At 48.5% G+C, this 16,751-nt stretch overlaps 1 protein-coding gene across 1 annotated transcript in view; it reads left to right on the top strand.

Annotated features, from left to right (window-relative positions):
• Positions 1 to 5,777: 5,777 nt before the first annotated feature.
• The window catches only part of HSPA12B (heat shock protein family A (Hsp70) member 12B), a 51,233-nt gene continuing 40,259 nt past the window's right edge, over positions 5,778 to 16,751 (top strand). The window contains exon 1 of the mRNA XM_053402198.1: positions 5,778 to 5,867. The gene's annotated coding sequence lies outside the window, so the exon portion shown is untranslated. The remainder of the gene's footprint in view (positions 5,868 to 16,751) is intronic.

Genomic DNA, 16,751 nt, shown 5'->3' with positions numbered 1-16,751 from the left:
GGATCCTCCTTGCCTGGCTGTACACATCTGTCAAGGATTGCTTGATTGGGATGCAGCTGTCCCATGTGGTAAACCACAGAACTACAGGTGGCCACAGTCCCCTCCTGAAGATCCTGTGGAAGTGAGTTCCATAGATTAACACTGCCTTGTGCGAAGGAGGGCTTTCTTTGTCCTGTCCTGAACCTTCCAACATTCAGCTTCAGATGTCCACAAGTTCCGATCCTACGAGAGAGCAAAGAAATAAAAGTTTCTCTATCCACTATCTCCAAGCCACACATAATTTTATAAATTTCTATCATGTTGCCTTTTCTCTAAGCTAAAAAGTCCCAAATGCTGCATTCTTTTTTTCCATAGGGGTATCATTCCATCGCTTTGATCATTTGAGCTGCACTTTTGGGAATCTTTTCCAACTCTACAATATCCTTTTTGAGGTGAGGAAACTAGAACTGGACACAGTTCCAAAGGCGGCCGCATGAACCATTTGTACCATTCTCTTTCCTCCACCAAGGGACAATATTCTCAGTTTATTGAAAAGTACTGAGAAATCTCCCTGCACCCCAGCACCAATCTGCTGTTCAAGCCAATTGCTAGGATGTACCCGAAACCTGCCTCCTCGGTGCTACACGGGGTCACACCTCTTGCTGCCAAGGGAAATTACATCAGGCAAATGGGAAGACATGTTAACCTCCCTCTCAGTGCGGCTGGAACAGGGAGCCTTGGAATTAAACCTCTCAGTCAAAACATTAAGGAGCTATTAAAGCATAACACCAAGATGGCAAGGAGACAGGCCCGGCTAAAAGCTTTTTGGCGTCGCGTAGATTGCAATAATCCCAGGCCTGTTACTGTGCTCAGAAGGGAGACAAGGAGAAGACAAAGGCATAACAGGCAAGAGAGAGACTGAGAGGAAGAGACGGAGGAGCAGGGAGTGCCTGGGTGTTTTATGTGCAATTAAAGCACAAATCAACACTAATAAGCATTTACTGATTAGCCTGATTCGTACTCAGCAGCCGATAAGTCCTGCAGAGGAGTTGGCAGCCTGGTTCAGGACACGGCAGTCTGCATCACCTGGAAATCTCTACCTAGAGTGGGCGTGCTTTTCTCTGGCAGAGTACAAGATTTTAGGGTTGGAAGGGACCACAAGGGTCATCTAGTCCAACCCCTTGCATATCTGGGCTGCCATTTGCCTGGTAGGACCCCTGCCCCACCCCAGAGTTTGAGGCTTTGTGTCTCCCCATGTAGCCTTTCGTAGAATTAAGCCACAGGCTTAGTCTGCCTGTGGGGTAATCCAGCTCTGCCCCACAGTTTCTTGAAGAGGGTGAATGATACCAAATTAACGCTTCTATTCATCCCTGAGCTTCTGCATGTGCTGGGCCCGGGGATAACCTGTGAAATGCGGTCCAGGACCAGTCCAGAACCCGGAGGTTCCGCTAGGAGTCAGTCCGACAGGGCCAAGGAAGGACATAAGGCAGGAAACCAGGCTAGGTCAGGCACAGGGTATAGCATACAGCAATGTTGCTCCTGCAACCTGGGGCAGGGTCCGACAGCCTTTTATCTTTGTCAGGGTAGCGGCCGGTCCTGATCCCCTGGCAACCCACCTCCCTGTTTTGTCCGAAGGCAAGCACTCCTCCTGTGAATACTCAGGTCTCTCCTTCTCTCAGACCTTAGTCTCTGCAGCTCGGGAGACATCAGTGGGTTACTAGACCCTGGGGCCACCTCAGCCTCCCCTGACCCAACCGGTAGTGGAGCAGCTGTAAGTGATGGCCCAGCTGGAGGCAACGAGGTCATCCCCGCATCTGGAGCCAGGGCAGGCTCAGGCCACTGACTCGGCCCAGCTGGTGTTTATTGCAGGGGAACCTGTGCAGACTGGGACTCTTCAGGATCAGGCCCCAGACTTGGTTCAGATGATGCCTGAGGCAAAGGATCTGGTGCGGGCTGAGACTCCTCTGGTTCCGAGTCCAAGCCCGAGTCCCTGGCCATCACACTGCAAAGGGTTCTGTCTGAGTGCATGTTCTCCTCCAAGGGAGCATTCCTGAGTCACGGGACGTCTAGGGGAGGCCCCCCCCAAAGGCCACACCCGTGACTCAGTCTTTACAATGACCTTGTCCCACTTGGGTTATTTATTCTAGGACCTGGCAAAAGACCTTTCGGAGGGGATTTAGTAACACGGCCTCTATTGTGCAGCAGGAAGCAAACCAGCCCTTCCCAAGCAGGGTGTGTTCAGTCTGCAGTCCACGATTTGGCTCTCGCTCTCTCTCTTTTTAACAACAAATAACCACGGACATTTTCAGACAAAAATATGCCCCTGGACAAGGCGGGGCAGTGAGGTGAGTGATAAGCAGTGTCCCGGGGGGCAGCCACCACCCTGGGAATTCAGGCGTGCCGGTGGAGGCCTGACCCTGCGGGAAGGTCAGGATCTAGAACGTAACTCGGAACGAGTCAGGAAGGACCTCAAGGGTGTGAGGCCGGCCGTCTCCATTGGGTGGTGCTTGCGTGGCGAGTTCCTGCCCCCAGTGGAAATAAAGACACATGACACAATTATTAAGGTTAATGGGCTAAATAAGGCCACAACTTTGTTGGTTACAGGTGATGAGCGGTATTGGCTTAGGCATTGGTCCTAACCGACTATATCCGACTTCAGCCCATCCACTAGAAGTCCAGGAAGGGTTAACCACCAGTAGGGGGAGTCCTGCTGATGCACATCAACTAGGAACTCCCCCGGGGTCACCGCTAGGGGGCGTGCCTTAGGCCCTCACCTCCTTAGGCTTCGGACAGGGCCAAGCCCCCCGGAATCTTTTACCGGACTACCCTTCAATATGCAGGGCAGGTGATGGCGCTTCCTCCCCTCTTCCATCTACAAAACAATACCAATGCCTAACTGCCAATACCCAGAAAGTTGTGACGATTTGCTATGAGGTAGGCGAAAACCAAGTGGCTGGTGCCAATTTGCCAAGTGGAAAAATTCCTACCAGGCCCCTCAATGGCGACCAACCAAAGTCCATAGCAAGGTCAAGAGATGAAAACCTTATAGGGCGGGAGGGTGGGAAAAGCAGGAACAGCTGGTAGGCGGCAAAAGAGGGAGATCCCCGGCTGCGTTTAAATCAGGCAGGCCATGCCCCCAAAGCCAGACGATTGGCTGGCCAGGGTGTGACACGGCCGGGGATTTCCCCAATCGTGCAGGGGCTGGGCTCCAGCCCCCGCGCACATGGTGGGGCTGTGATGCCTGCAATCCTACCTCCTCTGCAGGGCAGAAGTGGCTTTCTTGGAAGCCCTGATGAAACGCTCTCCCAATCTGTTGAGTCTTTCGTGACATGATGACCTCAACGTTTTGCTCTCTTGGAAGCATGCCACTAGAATCTGTCCTAGGATCATAGAACCAGAGGACTTCCAGTGAATGGGGGAGGGGGTTGCACCACATTCTAAGGTCATTCATTCCACGGTCGAACAGGAGCTTCAACCTGGATTGGTCGTAAGTGGGCAGCCAGTGCAACTGTTATCATAATGCTATCACATGATCTCAGTTCGGATGCTCCTATCAGCAATCTGACTGCAGCATTCTGCACCAAACCAGGCCCACATAGAGTGCATTGCAGCAAACTGATCTTTGTTTGTATTTTTAATGAAAACTACCTCCTTCTTACATCTTAGATTGAGACATGAACTGAAACACAATTATCCTGCAAAATTCGCACATCTCTGAATTTTGTGATGCCGTTCTCTAATGTACAAAAATGCAGATGTATTAAGGGGCGTGCATAGATAATGCCTATATGAGTGAAAATAACGTACAGAAATACATTCTATTGTGGGACAGTGCTTGTAAAAGGCATGTATATTAGTTAAAACAGCATCCAAAAATTCTGAATTTTCACACAGACTTTTTTAAAAAATGCACATATGGAGAACTGAGAAAACTATGAAATGAGGGAGAAAAAACCTGACAGGTTTGCCCATCCTTAACACAGTGATCTCACTTTCACCTTTGGTAAACAGGTACTATAAGTTCCAGCCTTGTTCTGAAAGTCTGCCGAATCTGTTTGGCCAGAGGTGACAATGGAACAAAACACAGCAGTTCATTTACACACTATGGAGCAAACAATGCTTCTCTTCAACTATTTTGTTTCAGCCCTGTAAGAACAGAAGAAGAACCTTGCAGGATCAGGCCAAAGGGGGCCCATCTGGTCCAGAATCCTGTTCTCACAGGGGCCAATCAGATGCCCCGACAGACAGCCTGTAAGCAGAACCTGAGTTCAGCAGCAACACTCCCCTTCTGTGGGTTCCAGGAAACTGCTTCTGACAGTGACATCCTGGCTAGTAGCCATCAAAAGCCTTCTCCTCCATTGATTTATCCAATCCCCTTCTAAAGCCATCGGCCCAGTAGACCTGAAGGAGCGTCTCCATCCCCATCATCCAGTCCAGACACTGAGGTCCAGCTTCTGGCAGTTCCCTCCCTGCAAGAAGTGAGGTTACAGGGAACCAGGCAGAGGGCCTTCTCAGTGGTGGCGCCTGCCCTGTGGGACGCCCTCCCATCAGATGTCAAGGAAATCAACAATCTGACTTCCAGAAGACATCTGAAAGCAGCCCTGTTTAGGGAATGTTTGATGTTTTATTGTGTTTTTAATACAGTGGTACCTCGGGTTACAGATGCTTCAGGTTACAGACGCTTCAGGTTGCAGACTCCGCTAACCCAAAAATAGTATCTCGGGTTAAGAACTTTGCTTCAGGATGAGAACAGAAATCGTGCTCCAGCGGCGCGGCAGCAGCGGGAGGCCCCATTAGCTAAAGTGGTGCTTCAGGTTAAGAACATTCGGGCTAAGAGTGGACCTCTGGAACGAATCAAGTTCTTAACCCAAGGTACCACTACATTCTGTTGGGTGCTGCCCAGAGTGGCTGGAGAAACCCAGCCAAATCGGTGGAGTATAAATAATAAATATATTATTATTATTATTATTATTATTATTATTATTATTATTACCCTCTCCGCTCCTGCGATTTCCAGCAACTGGGATTCAAAAGCATTCCTGCCTCCGACTAGCCATTGTGCTTAGTAACCCTCCATAGCCCATGGGCTAGGTGCTAAGACTCTGGCTAGGTGATGCAGAAGATGCTCTCTGTGGTACCGTCTGTTGCTTCCTATGCACGTTTGAACCCCCCCCCCTCTAAAAAGGAAAAGAAAACAGATCTTGAAAGGCGGGCTATATATGAGACGCAGTTAACCTTTTCCCTCTTTCCTCTCTCTATTTTTCTTGGCCTCCTGCAATTCTCCACCCCAGGCCTCTCTCTCTCGAAGAATCTGCGCTGGGGAAGGGGAGGGTCTTTCCTCCCCCCCTCCCCCCCTCCCCACATGTTGTGTCTGCCCTCCACATCTTGCACATTCCTGCAAAGGAATCTGGGGGGGGGGAGCCTCCCTACATTTGGAAGGGGGTGGTATGTTTCGGCAAGGGCTCCCGCGCTGCCCAGGCAAAGGAGAGAGGAGGAGGGAGGAGGGAGGTGTTGGGGGTCTCTGTCCCGCAGGGTGGGGTAGGCTGAGCCTGGCCCCCCCTTCTTCCTCCCACCCCACCGTCCCATGCAGCACATCTGCAGCTGGGCTTGCAATTTGAACGAGAGCCAGGTCTGGGCTGGGCCAGGATAAGGGGGTGGGGAGGAGAGGGAGGCCTGGAGGAAATCGGGAGAGGCAGAGAGAGACCGAGGACCAAGCATACCAAAGGACTCTCTCTGGGCATGGTCTTCAGGTCTTGCAAGGTCCAGAAGAAGAGGTGGCCTCAAGGGAAGCAGGACTTGGGGGGCTTTGTCCCGGCCGCGCCGTTTGCGGTTCGCTGGCACCGCCCGTGAAGAAGAGGTGAGGCTCCCTTCTCGGCAAATCCTTTCGGGCGAGAAGAGTTTTGGAAGAAGGAGACAGGCAGTTCCGGAAAGCCATGGGCAGTGCCAAGGTTGGGGTCGGGGGTGGCGGCTTGTGGCGAACGAAGGATGCAGGGCGGAAGGAGGTTGGAGATTAGGTGGCATCTCTCCTAGCCCTTCATGCCAGGGGAGGGGAGGGTGGGGTGGTTGGTGGGGTGGCCTTGGAGTCGGGGAGGAAAAAGGAGTTGGGTCTCAGCCCTGCTCATGCGACTCAGAAGCTCGCTGGCTGGCTCCCGGCCTCTGAGCTAGACTTTCTGGGCGAGAGACCACCTCGTAAGGTTGTTGTGAAGATAAATGGAGATACGGGCAGGTTGTAAGTTACCCAAGACTGCAAAAACCACCCCAAGCAATGTGGGAGGGCCGGGGGAATAGCTTGGGGTAAGACTGCAGGTCTTCTTTTACTTACGTATGGATTATCAGGTGCATTAAAAATAAATAAATCTGCTTAACAAAGTTTACACCCCACTTGATTGTAAGAACAACCACCACCCACCAAACCTATTTTGGTTTTTTTTAAAGTAAAATATTTGAAATTGTCAATAAAAACAGTTAGAACAGGATTTGGAAACATCCAAAAGATGATTAAACAGTAGCTAAAACAGGATAAAATGCATGTAATAATAATGATGATGATGATGATGATGATGATGATGATGATGATGATAATTTATTATTTATATCCCGCCCATCTGGCTGGGTTTCCCCAGCCACTCTGGGTGGCTTCCAACAAAAATTTAAAATACAGTGGTACCTCGGGTTAAGTACTTAATTCGTTCTGGAGGTCCGCTCTTAACCTGAAACTGTTCTTAACCCGAAGCACCACTTTAGCTAATGGGGCCTCCTGCTGCTGCCGCGCCGCTGGAGCACAATTTCTGTTCACATCCTGAAGCAAAGTTCTTAACCCGAGGTAATATTTCTGGGTTAGCGGAGTCTGTAACCTGAAGCGTATGTAACCTGAAGTGTATGTAACCCGAGGTACCAGTGTACAATAGTCTATTAAACATTAAAAGCTTCCCTAAACAGGGCTGCCTTCAGGTGTCTTCTAAAAGTCTGGTAGTTGTTGTTCTCTTTGACATCTGATGGGAGGGCGTTCCACAGGGAGGGTGCCACTACTGAGAAGGCCCTCTGCCTGGTTCCCTGTAACTTGGCTTCTCGCAGGGAGGGAACTGCCAGAAGGCTCTCGGTGCTGGATCTCAGTGTCCAGGCAGAATGATGGGGGTGGAGACGCTCCTTCAGGTATACTGGGCCTTTGAGGCCATTAAGTTGTTCATGTTTGGGGAGGCTTGCCTAAACAAAAATGTTTTAAGCAGATGCCTAGAGTGGCTGGGGAAACCCAGCCAGATGGGCAGGGTATTATTATTATCATTATTATTATTATTATTAAAGAGTACAGTAAAGGCACCTGCCTGGCGTCAACAGGCTGTGAGTTCCAAAGTGTACGTAGGTGCTGCCTCGCTAAAATATTGATTTCTTACAAGTGTGGGTGAGTGTGACATGGCCTCTGTAGCAGGGCCAGTTCCATAGTTCAGAAACGTCACAGAATAATAGAATTGTAAAGTTGGACCCTGAGGATCATCTAGTCCAGCCTGCCCAATGCAGAAATTTTCAGCATCGCAGGACTATGCATCTGTCTCATATGGGGCTCAAACCTGCAATCTTGGTGTTATCAGCACCACTCTCTATCCAACTGAGCTACCCAGGCTGTATTGAGTGGGCTTATTTGGGGTAAGGCAATGGCGCTGTGGGTAAAAGCCTCAGCGCCTAGGGCTTGCCGATCGAAAGGTCGGCGGTTCGAATCCCCGCGGCGGGGTGAGCTCCCGTTGCTCGGTCCCAGCGCCTGCCAACCTAGCAGTTTGAAAGCACCCCCGGGCGCAAGTAGATAAATAGGGACCGCTTTCTAGCGGGAAGGTAAACGGCGTTTCCGTGTGCGGCTCTGGCTCGCCAGAGCAGCGATGTCACGCTGGCCATGTGACCCGGAAGTGTCTTCGGACAGCGCTGGCCCCCGGCCTCTTGAGTGAGATGGGCGCACAACCCCAGAGTCTGGCAAGACTGGCCCGTACGGGCAGGGGTACCTTTACCTTTACCTTTAATCCCATAAGTATTCAGGATTTGAACCCAGGCCTCCCATTCCCCTAGTTCAACACTCTTATCTCTCCTTCAGGATGCTGAACGCAGCTCCCCAGCTCTGCATTTTATACCCTTAGCAACAATGTGAGGTAATAAGGCCCAGGGTCATCCTGTCAGTTTCACAGCAGAAGAGGGATTTGAACGCGGACCCTCTCAAGTCCCTAGTCCAGCTCTCTAGCCAATACATTTTATTGTTATCTGCTTATTTGTTTTACGTAAACCACTTGAGATTTTTTATTAAAAAATACATTAAATAAGGAATAAAGAATAAATACACCACACTGGCTCTCGTGAGGTCAGAGCCCTCGGTCCCAATTCCAGGAGTAGAGATCTGAAACATCTGGAGTTTCCAGGTTTGCTTAGCTACAAAATATTGGAGAAAACCTTGGACTTGCAGTGGGATCGTAACTCTTCTTACCTGGGGGTCAAAATGTTCTACACCTGCTCTATAACAGTGGCATGAAAGTTTCTTCGAATCACGACTTCTCAGTAGTGGGTAAAAGCTTTTGCTGTTGAGTATCTACTGGTCAGCAACTGGAAAGGGAACCAGGCAGAAGGCCTTCTCAGTGGTGGCTCCCACCTTGTGGATTACCCTCCTATCCAGTGTCAAGAAGATGAGTAACTATACAGCTTTTAGAAGACGTCTGAAGGCAGCCCAGTCAGATGGATGGGGAATAATAATAATAATAATAATAATAATAATAATAATAGGCAGGCGACCCTTGCAGAAACATGGGCCAAGAAAAGTTTAAGTTCCCATCTGGGGAATAGTTAAGGGTTGCCTTGGTATTGGCTGAGGTCTACAGGTCCTCTTGGAACAGGTGAACTTATGAATGTGTGAGAGGGGTCAGGGTGGGGCTTTTTTGTTGATTATGATTCCCAAAATTTCTGAGTCTCATTCCTGCAATTGGAAAGAGTATAAAAGAAGTCCAGTAGGTAAAAAGGGTGGGAAGAGCTCTCGGAAGCAAATAAGTGTATACAGGGAAGAATATTGGCCTGAGACAACAGAGACCCCACCTTCTTTAACCATCCCATGATATTCAGAATCAGGGTTTGGGTAGGGTATATTTCTCCCCGCTCACCTTTACAAGAAGACACACTTGTGTTTAACAGGGAAGATAGTTGTGAAATGAGTAACAGCCTGGAAAATGCATTGAAAACACTCCGTATCCCATGGTGCAGTGTTCCCTGACAAATGTCCATGTCTCCGTGGGCTGCTAAAATTTCTTGGTTTAGACTCAAAAGTGTCAAAGAAAAACTTCTTTCTGGGCTCTTGATCTCCTTACCTAAACTTGTCCCAAGATGAGAAAATAAGAAGCCAAACTCATTTTAACCATTCAAGGACTTTGAGTGTGGAGCATGGTGGTGGTACTTCTTCGAAATTAATTTCCTGTGAACTGTGCGAGAAGAGGAAGATGGAAGGAGAGCCTGATGAGGAGGATATCTGGAGGTGCAGACCTTTGTTTTCTTCCTCTTTCCTCCTGTAAACAGAACAGCCAAAAGATGGAACAAGACCATGAACTGCAAACCTCTAAGCTTCTATTAGCACTTAAGATTGGGATGACAAACAGTGAAAGAGAGATCCTGTTTGCAGGTTTCCCACGGTCATCTGGCTGTCCGCTGTGAAAAGAGGATGCTGGACTAGATGGGCCATTGGCCTGATCCAGCTCTTCTTACGTTCGGACCCACCTTAAGCAACAGTATGGATAAGCCCTCAATTTCAGCTTAAACTAGGCTTCTCCAACCTAGCACTCTCCAGATATTTAGGACTACAACTCCCATGAGGCTGCGTTGGCTGGGTCTAATGAAAATTGTGGTCCAAGGCATCAAGTTAGGAGAGGCTTGGGCTGATCCTGCAAACTGCCGTTGGTTCATTTTTTGTTCGTTTTCATAATGGGCTTGCAGACTTTAACCATTAGTAAGGTTGGAAAGAAATTCTCTTGAATTCCTGTTCTGCAGAAGTGTTTATTCCGGAATCTAACAAAGGGAGGATCCCCTGTTCTAAGAATTCACTCTGTTTCTCTCCACCTGCCTCCCCTCAGTCCCTCAGAAGGAACCAACTGGCTGTCCACTTTGGTGACCATGTCTCAATGGGCAGGAGATTTCCTGCACTTAGTGGCTCTTGATTTGTTGCCGAAAAATGTGCCACCAGACCCCCCCCCCTTGACTAGTCTGCTGTAGACAACAAACGCTTTCAGTGCTCCTTTATCCAGAAAGCAGGCCGAGTGAGCCAACAGTTTCTCAAGGCTGATTGTGAGAAAAGGCACAATGCTTTGCAGAGCCCTTTTTGCACGCTGAAAACTGCTTCGGAAGCAAATTATGATCGCATCTTGGTGGTTGCTCTCGCTTGGCTTCTGCTCAAAGTTGTATTTCTCTCTCTCTCTCTTTTTGCAAGAGGAGGTGCGTGCGGGGACAACGCCGCTGCAGCCAATCAAGCGCTTGTGGTTCTTTCTGTAGCAGTGCCCTTTGATCCCACAGATGGAAATTATAATCTTATGTATGCTTTGCCTTTTACATCATAGGAAACAAAATACTTTCACTACCAGAAGTCAGGGCAGAGAAGCAAACATATGCAAGGCAGGAGAGAGGGAGAATTATTGGTACAGTCGCTGGATCGGATGTTCTCTCCATGTTTTAGAAATACTTAAACCCAGATACTGTGTTGGGACTGGTGCGTAGACCGCATACCTTAAATTATTCCTGCATCACAGGGGGTTGGACTTGATGATCTTTGGGGTCCCCATTCCAACACTACAATTCTATGATTCTGTAAGCCCAGAGAAGGATCTCCAGCAATTCCTAAAATGAAAGGTGCCAGTTCTACTTGACACTCAAAGCTCCTTCCTTGCCTATGAACCCAACGGTGTTAGGGTAGTTCTTGTTGAAGAAAAGGCACTCTGCATATGCTCAGGGGCCCTTTTCTTGTTATGACCCATGCTCTGGCACTCATAAGTGGTTTGAGGGCCACACCTGCCCATACCTTTTGTAATAATATCTTTGTCTGTCATCCTGATGGCTCTCCTTTTGTTGTGGTTGTTTAGTCATTTAGTCGTGTCCGACTCTTCGTGACCCCATGGACCCGAGCACGCCAGGCACTCCTGTCTTCCACTGCCTCCTACAGTTTGGTCAAACTCATGCTGGTAGCTTCCAGAACACTGTCCCACCATCTCGTCCTCTGTCGTCCCCTTCTTCTTGTGTCCTCCATCTTTCCCAACATCAGGGTCTTTTCCAAGGGAGTCTTCTCATGAGGTGGCCAAAGTATTGGAGCCTCAGTATCAGGATCTGTCCTTCCAGTGAGCACTCAGGGCTGATTTCCTTCAGAATGGATCAGTTTGATCTTCTTGCAGTTCATGGGACTCTCAAGAGTCTCCTTTTTTTAGTGATCTATTATTGGATGACTAGTTCTGAAGAAGTCAAAAATATGAGCACCTGAGGGTGCTTTGTAAAAGGAAAACCAGGTTCCCAAAGTTTCTTCTCCCCCAACTTTGCCCCCTGATACGTAGCAACACACATTCCCATCTAAAAAGTGGGTGGGGTGGAAATAAGATGGTTAAATCCAGAGTCTAATAGTAGCATTGCAGAGTACTCCAAACCTCCATGTCCATGAGTTCAGTAATCCTTATGACTGAATTCAGACAAACAATTTATCAAGAAAACCCAAACAATTGCCCGGTCCTTCCATTCAAAAGAAAACCCCCAAAGCAGCTTGCAAATTAAAACCCACACACCGCCCTGTATGAAACACCGGCAGCTCTGTAAATAAATTGCCCTTGGTGATGATGATAATCTTAAGACTGCTCAGCCGCAAGCTGAGACAAGCCTTGCAGAATCTGAATTACAACAGCTTAGCTCCAATGGCATATCTGCAATTGCTTTGCTCCGGAACAGCTAGAAACTGCCTGAAAACTCAGATCTAAGGCTTTGTAAGCAAAATGGCCAGCAAGCCTTTCGGGAGATGACTTTGGTCAAATCCAAACCATCCGTTTCAATCTATTTCTATAACCACTTTAGCAGTCATGGAGAATCCTGGGAACTGCTGTTAAGGCTGCTGACTGATCTCATGGAGCTGCAGTTTCTGGCACCCACCAGCAAACTACAATTCCCAGGGTGCTCCATGACTGCTCAGTAGTGAAGATAAAGGTAAAGGAACCCCTGCCCATTAGGTCGAGTCGTGGCCGGCTCTGGGGTTGCAGGGCTCATCTCGCTTTATTGGCCGAGGGAGCCGGCGTACAGCTTCCGGGTCATGTGGCCAGCATGACTAAGCCGCTTCTGGCGAACCAGAGCAGCGCACGGAAACGCCGTTTACCTTCCCGCTGGAGCAGTACCTATTTATCTACTTGCACTTTGACGTGCTTTCAAACTGCTAGGTTGGCAGCAGCAGGGACCGAGCTGTGGGAGCTCACCCCGTTGCGGGGATTCGAACCGCCGACCTTCTGATTGGCAAGTCCTAGGCTCTGTGGTTTAACTCACAGCACCACCCACGTCCCATAATGATACTTTAAATTGAGAATAGCAAATTTAGAACAGAATAGTGGGGGGAAACTAGTAAAAAAGTGAACCAGGGCACTATGAACCATATATTTAACAAATCGGTTTGGTTCCCTTTATTCTACTCTGATTAGAGAGCTAGTGTCGAGACTGCGCTGTGAATCAGGAGGGCTTTGGTTCAAATCTTGCACCTGCCATGAACTCACTAGGTAGTGTTAGTCAAACCCACTCTCAGCCTTGATCCTTCCATCCACAAAATGGGAATAAGAATCCCGGTTTACTTTATAGGGCTGTTGTTCGGATTAAAACTATAAATGCACTGGAAGCACTTTTAAGATGATGCCTCAAATAGTGGAGGCAGACAGGATGTGTTCAGATGTGAACGGGGATCGCCCCAAAGCCCAAAGTTGGTGGGTTGACAGACCGCCAAATTATGCACCACCTTTAACTTCTCTGCATAAGAACATGATCAGAGGCTGTTGGATCGGGCCAGCATCCCGTCTTGCCCTATATCCTGTTCTCACAAGGGCCAGGCAGACGAGGCCCTGGCATCAGTTTGATTGGTGCCCCTGGTCTCTAATGCAGTGGGTGTGCTCTTTAAACCAGCTTTAGAGATCTCCACAGCTGATATCACTGGAGTCATTCTCCATCCCCTTCCCACCCATTCCTGCGTCTCTATTTATAGGTGGTGCAGCTACGGAAATGTGTTCCTGGTCAGGAAGAGCTTGGCAGCTGCAGTTTCAGAATGAGATCTTTCCTCTCAGGACTTCCGGGGTTTGGAGCAGCCTGTTTGGAACATGGGGTGTGGCCCCTCCTCAGATAGCCTGCTCCTGTTGTTTGTGCCCAGTATCTGGCGATCGTTGGCATATTGATTCTGATCATTAAGGCGTGTTTGGTGATAGATCAGCTCCTAGGCAGGGAGGAATGGAGGGCTGTGTTGATTTCAGTTTCTCTCACAGCTGACCTACACCATGAATTTAAGGCACATCTGATAATGATGATGATGATGATAATTATAATAATAATAATAATAATAATTTATTATTTGTACCCTGCCCATCTGGCTGGGTTTCCCCAGCCACTCTGGACGGCTTCCAACAAAGATTAAAAATACATTAAAATGTCACACATTAAAAACTGATGCACATTTAAAACACACAACTTTCCCCCATAGAATCCTGGAAACTGTAGTTTCAGTCACACAGTCACAAACTACAGTTCCCAGGATACTTGGAGGGGGGGAATCATGTACTTCAAGTGTGTATCGGGAGTGCTTTACATGTGTGGCTCTGCTGCCTCGTTTTTCAACTCTTCAGTTTGGCTTGCCACAAATTCAAGTGGACTTGAACGTTCACACATATTCTTGTTCCTACTTTGGCAAGCAATTTCCCCAAAGGGTATGCATTGTATGCTCGAACTCGGGACAAAAGGGGGAAACGTACTAAGAGGAAGGCACACTTGGCAAATCCACACCATGGTCAGCTCCTGCCCAGAAACCAATGTCCTCACTGTGGAAGGACGTGTGGATCCAGAACTGGCCTCCACAGTCACTTACGGACTCACTGTTAACCAGGGGTCAGCAAACTTTTTCAGCAGGGGGCCGGTTCACTGTCCCTCAGACCTTGTGGGGGGCCGGACTATATTTTGAAGGGGGTGAAAAAGAACGAATTCCTATGCCCCACAAATAACCCAGAGATGCATTTTAAATAAAAGGACACATTCTACTCATGTAGAAACATGCTGATTCCTGGACCGTCTGCGGGCCGGATTTAGAAGGCGATTGGGCCACATCCGGCCCCCGGGCCTGAGTTTGCCTACCCATGGTTAAGACCATGTTCATGGAAGACAATCTTACTCAGTTACGATGATTGCCGAAGAAGGAGAAGGACCAAATTTTGTGGGCAATGCACATCCCCACCTGAGACAGATGTTCAATACCACATCTCACCTGCCTTTCGCAATGGCTGCTAATCACTAAAGCTCTTTCCAGTGTGCGTCATATTCTGTTGGACTTCAGTTTATTACATTTTATATGTTGTTAAAAATATATCTTTCATAAACAATATTCCAAATTAAAACCATGCGATAAAAACATATTTTAGAAGTTAAAAACAGACATCAATTAGCCTTTGTGGAAATATGTTTCCTTAATTGGCTGCATAGGCCTGGCAGAATAGAAAAATTGTCAGCAGGCATTTAGAATTTAAAACAGAAGGTCCCTTCCAAATCTCTATTTGCAGAGTATTCCACAACTCTGAGGTGATGGCACTAAAGCCTTGGTTTCTTCTTGCTGTCAAACGAGCCTCGCTTGAGGGATGGGCAGTGACGCTCCTGCAGAGAATCTCAGGAATCGAGCTGGGATGAAAAGGCTCAGAAAATCCCTGGACCCAAGTTGTTCAGGGCTTTGTAAATTAAGAGAAGGACCTTGAATCTGGCGTGACTGGAAGTGGGCAGCTGTTTTCACAATGGCAACACATGTTGTCAGACAGGTGCCCCCATCAGCAATTTGGCCGCAGCATTCTGCACCAGCTGGAGCTTCCGAACCAAACCCAAGGACAGCCCCACACAGACCGCCTTGAGGTTACCAACTCAAGGAGTCTTCAGACCACTGCAGCATGAATAGAGCGTTCTGAAATATGCAGTGTATGGAGTGCATGGGCTGTGACCAAAAATAATACGCATTTGCCAGCAACCAACACATATTGATGGGCTTGGCGTGGTGTCGCCTTCTGAGGGCAGGCAGTGGGGTGTTCAGAGAGGTCTGCCAGTATAATGGCATCTCAGCAACATTATCATCCTGAAGGAGCGTCTCCACTCCCATCAACACTGGGGTCCAGCTCTGAAAGCTTTCTGATGGTTCCCTCCCTGCGAGAAGTGAGGTTGCAGGGAACCAGGCAGAGGGCCTTCTCAGTGGTGGCACCTGTCCTGTGGAATGCCCTCCCATCAGAAAGTCAAGGAAATAAACAACTATCTGACATTTAGAAGACATCTGAAGGCAGCCGTGTTTAGGGAAGTTTCTAATCTTTGGTGTTTTATCGTGTTTTTAATATTCTGTTGGAAGCCACATAGAGGGGCTGGGGAAACACAGCCAGATGGGCAGAGTATGCATGCATGTATGTATGTATGTATGTATGTATGTATGTATGTATGTTAAAGAAGGACACTGACAAACTGGAACGTGTCCAGAGGAGGGCAACCAAAATGGTCAAAGGCCTAGAAACGATGCCTTATGAGGAACGGCTAAGGGAGCTGGGCATGTTTAGCATGGAGAAGAGGAGGTTAAGGGGTGATATGATAGCCATGTTCAAATATATAAAAGGATGTCACATAGAGGAGGGAGAAAGGTTGTTTTCTGCTGCTCCAGAGAAGCGGACACGGAGCAATGGATCCAAACTGCAGGAAAGAAGATTCCACCTAAACATTAGGAAGAACTTCCTGACAGTCAGAGCTGTTCGACAGTGGAATTTGCTGCCAAGGAGTGTGGTGGAGTCTCCTTCTTTGGAGGTCTTTAAGCAGAGGCTTGACAACCATATGTCAGGAGTGCTCTGATGGTGTTTCCTGCTTGGCAGGGGGTTGGACTCGATGGCCCTTGTGGTCTATTCCAACTCTATGATTCTATGATTCTATGTATAAGTAAATATCATCATCAGATGCCATGGACTGGCTGGACACAGATAAATGATGGGAGGAAGGAACCAGCTGAGGAACCACCAAGGGAACAAGGCTCAGAGCCTGGGGATTGGTAGTGGGACGATGATGAGTGGCCCAATGGAGATGAGAGAGAAGACTGGGAAGAGGAGGTACTGGAAGCTGAAGGGATAACAGGGCTTTGTGAGCAGGGAGACTCTGTGGCAGAGAGCAGTCCAGAACCAGAGGCAGAAGCTGAAGCCGGAGAGGAAGGAGACAGCCAGAGAGGAGGGAGAGGCAGAGAGGAGTCAGGCTGCTGACGAAGTCAAGGTGTCTCCCCCTCTCTTGTGACCAGCTCCCCTCCCTCTTGGTCTTCCAGAACCAGGAGAGGCGTGAAGAGGGTGGAGGAGAGGTTGGCTGCACACAGGCTTGGAAAAAACCCTGGAGAGGAGGGGACTTAGACATCTGTGGGGAGACGGGGACTTTCAATCTGGGCAACTGATGCATGGTGTAAAAATATGTGGAGTTTAGCATTAGCTGGAAAAATAAAGGTTTGGAGAACCCTGAAAAATTAATTGCTGCTTGTTGGGATTTTATCTTATCTACAAGAAGTA

The sequence above is a fragment of the Podarcis raffonei genome, chromosome 9 (assembly GCF_027172205.1).
Source record: "Podarcis raffonei isolate rPodRaf1 chromosome 9, rPodRaf1.pri, whole genome shotgun sequence".
NCBI lineage: Eukaryota > Metazoa > Chordata > Lepidosauria > Squamata > Lacertidae > Podarcis > Podarcis raffonei.
The sequence above is the reverse complement of the archived record's forward strand: the minus strand, read 5'-3'. Positions and strand labels throughout refer to the sequence as shown.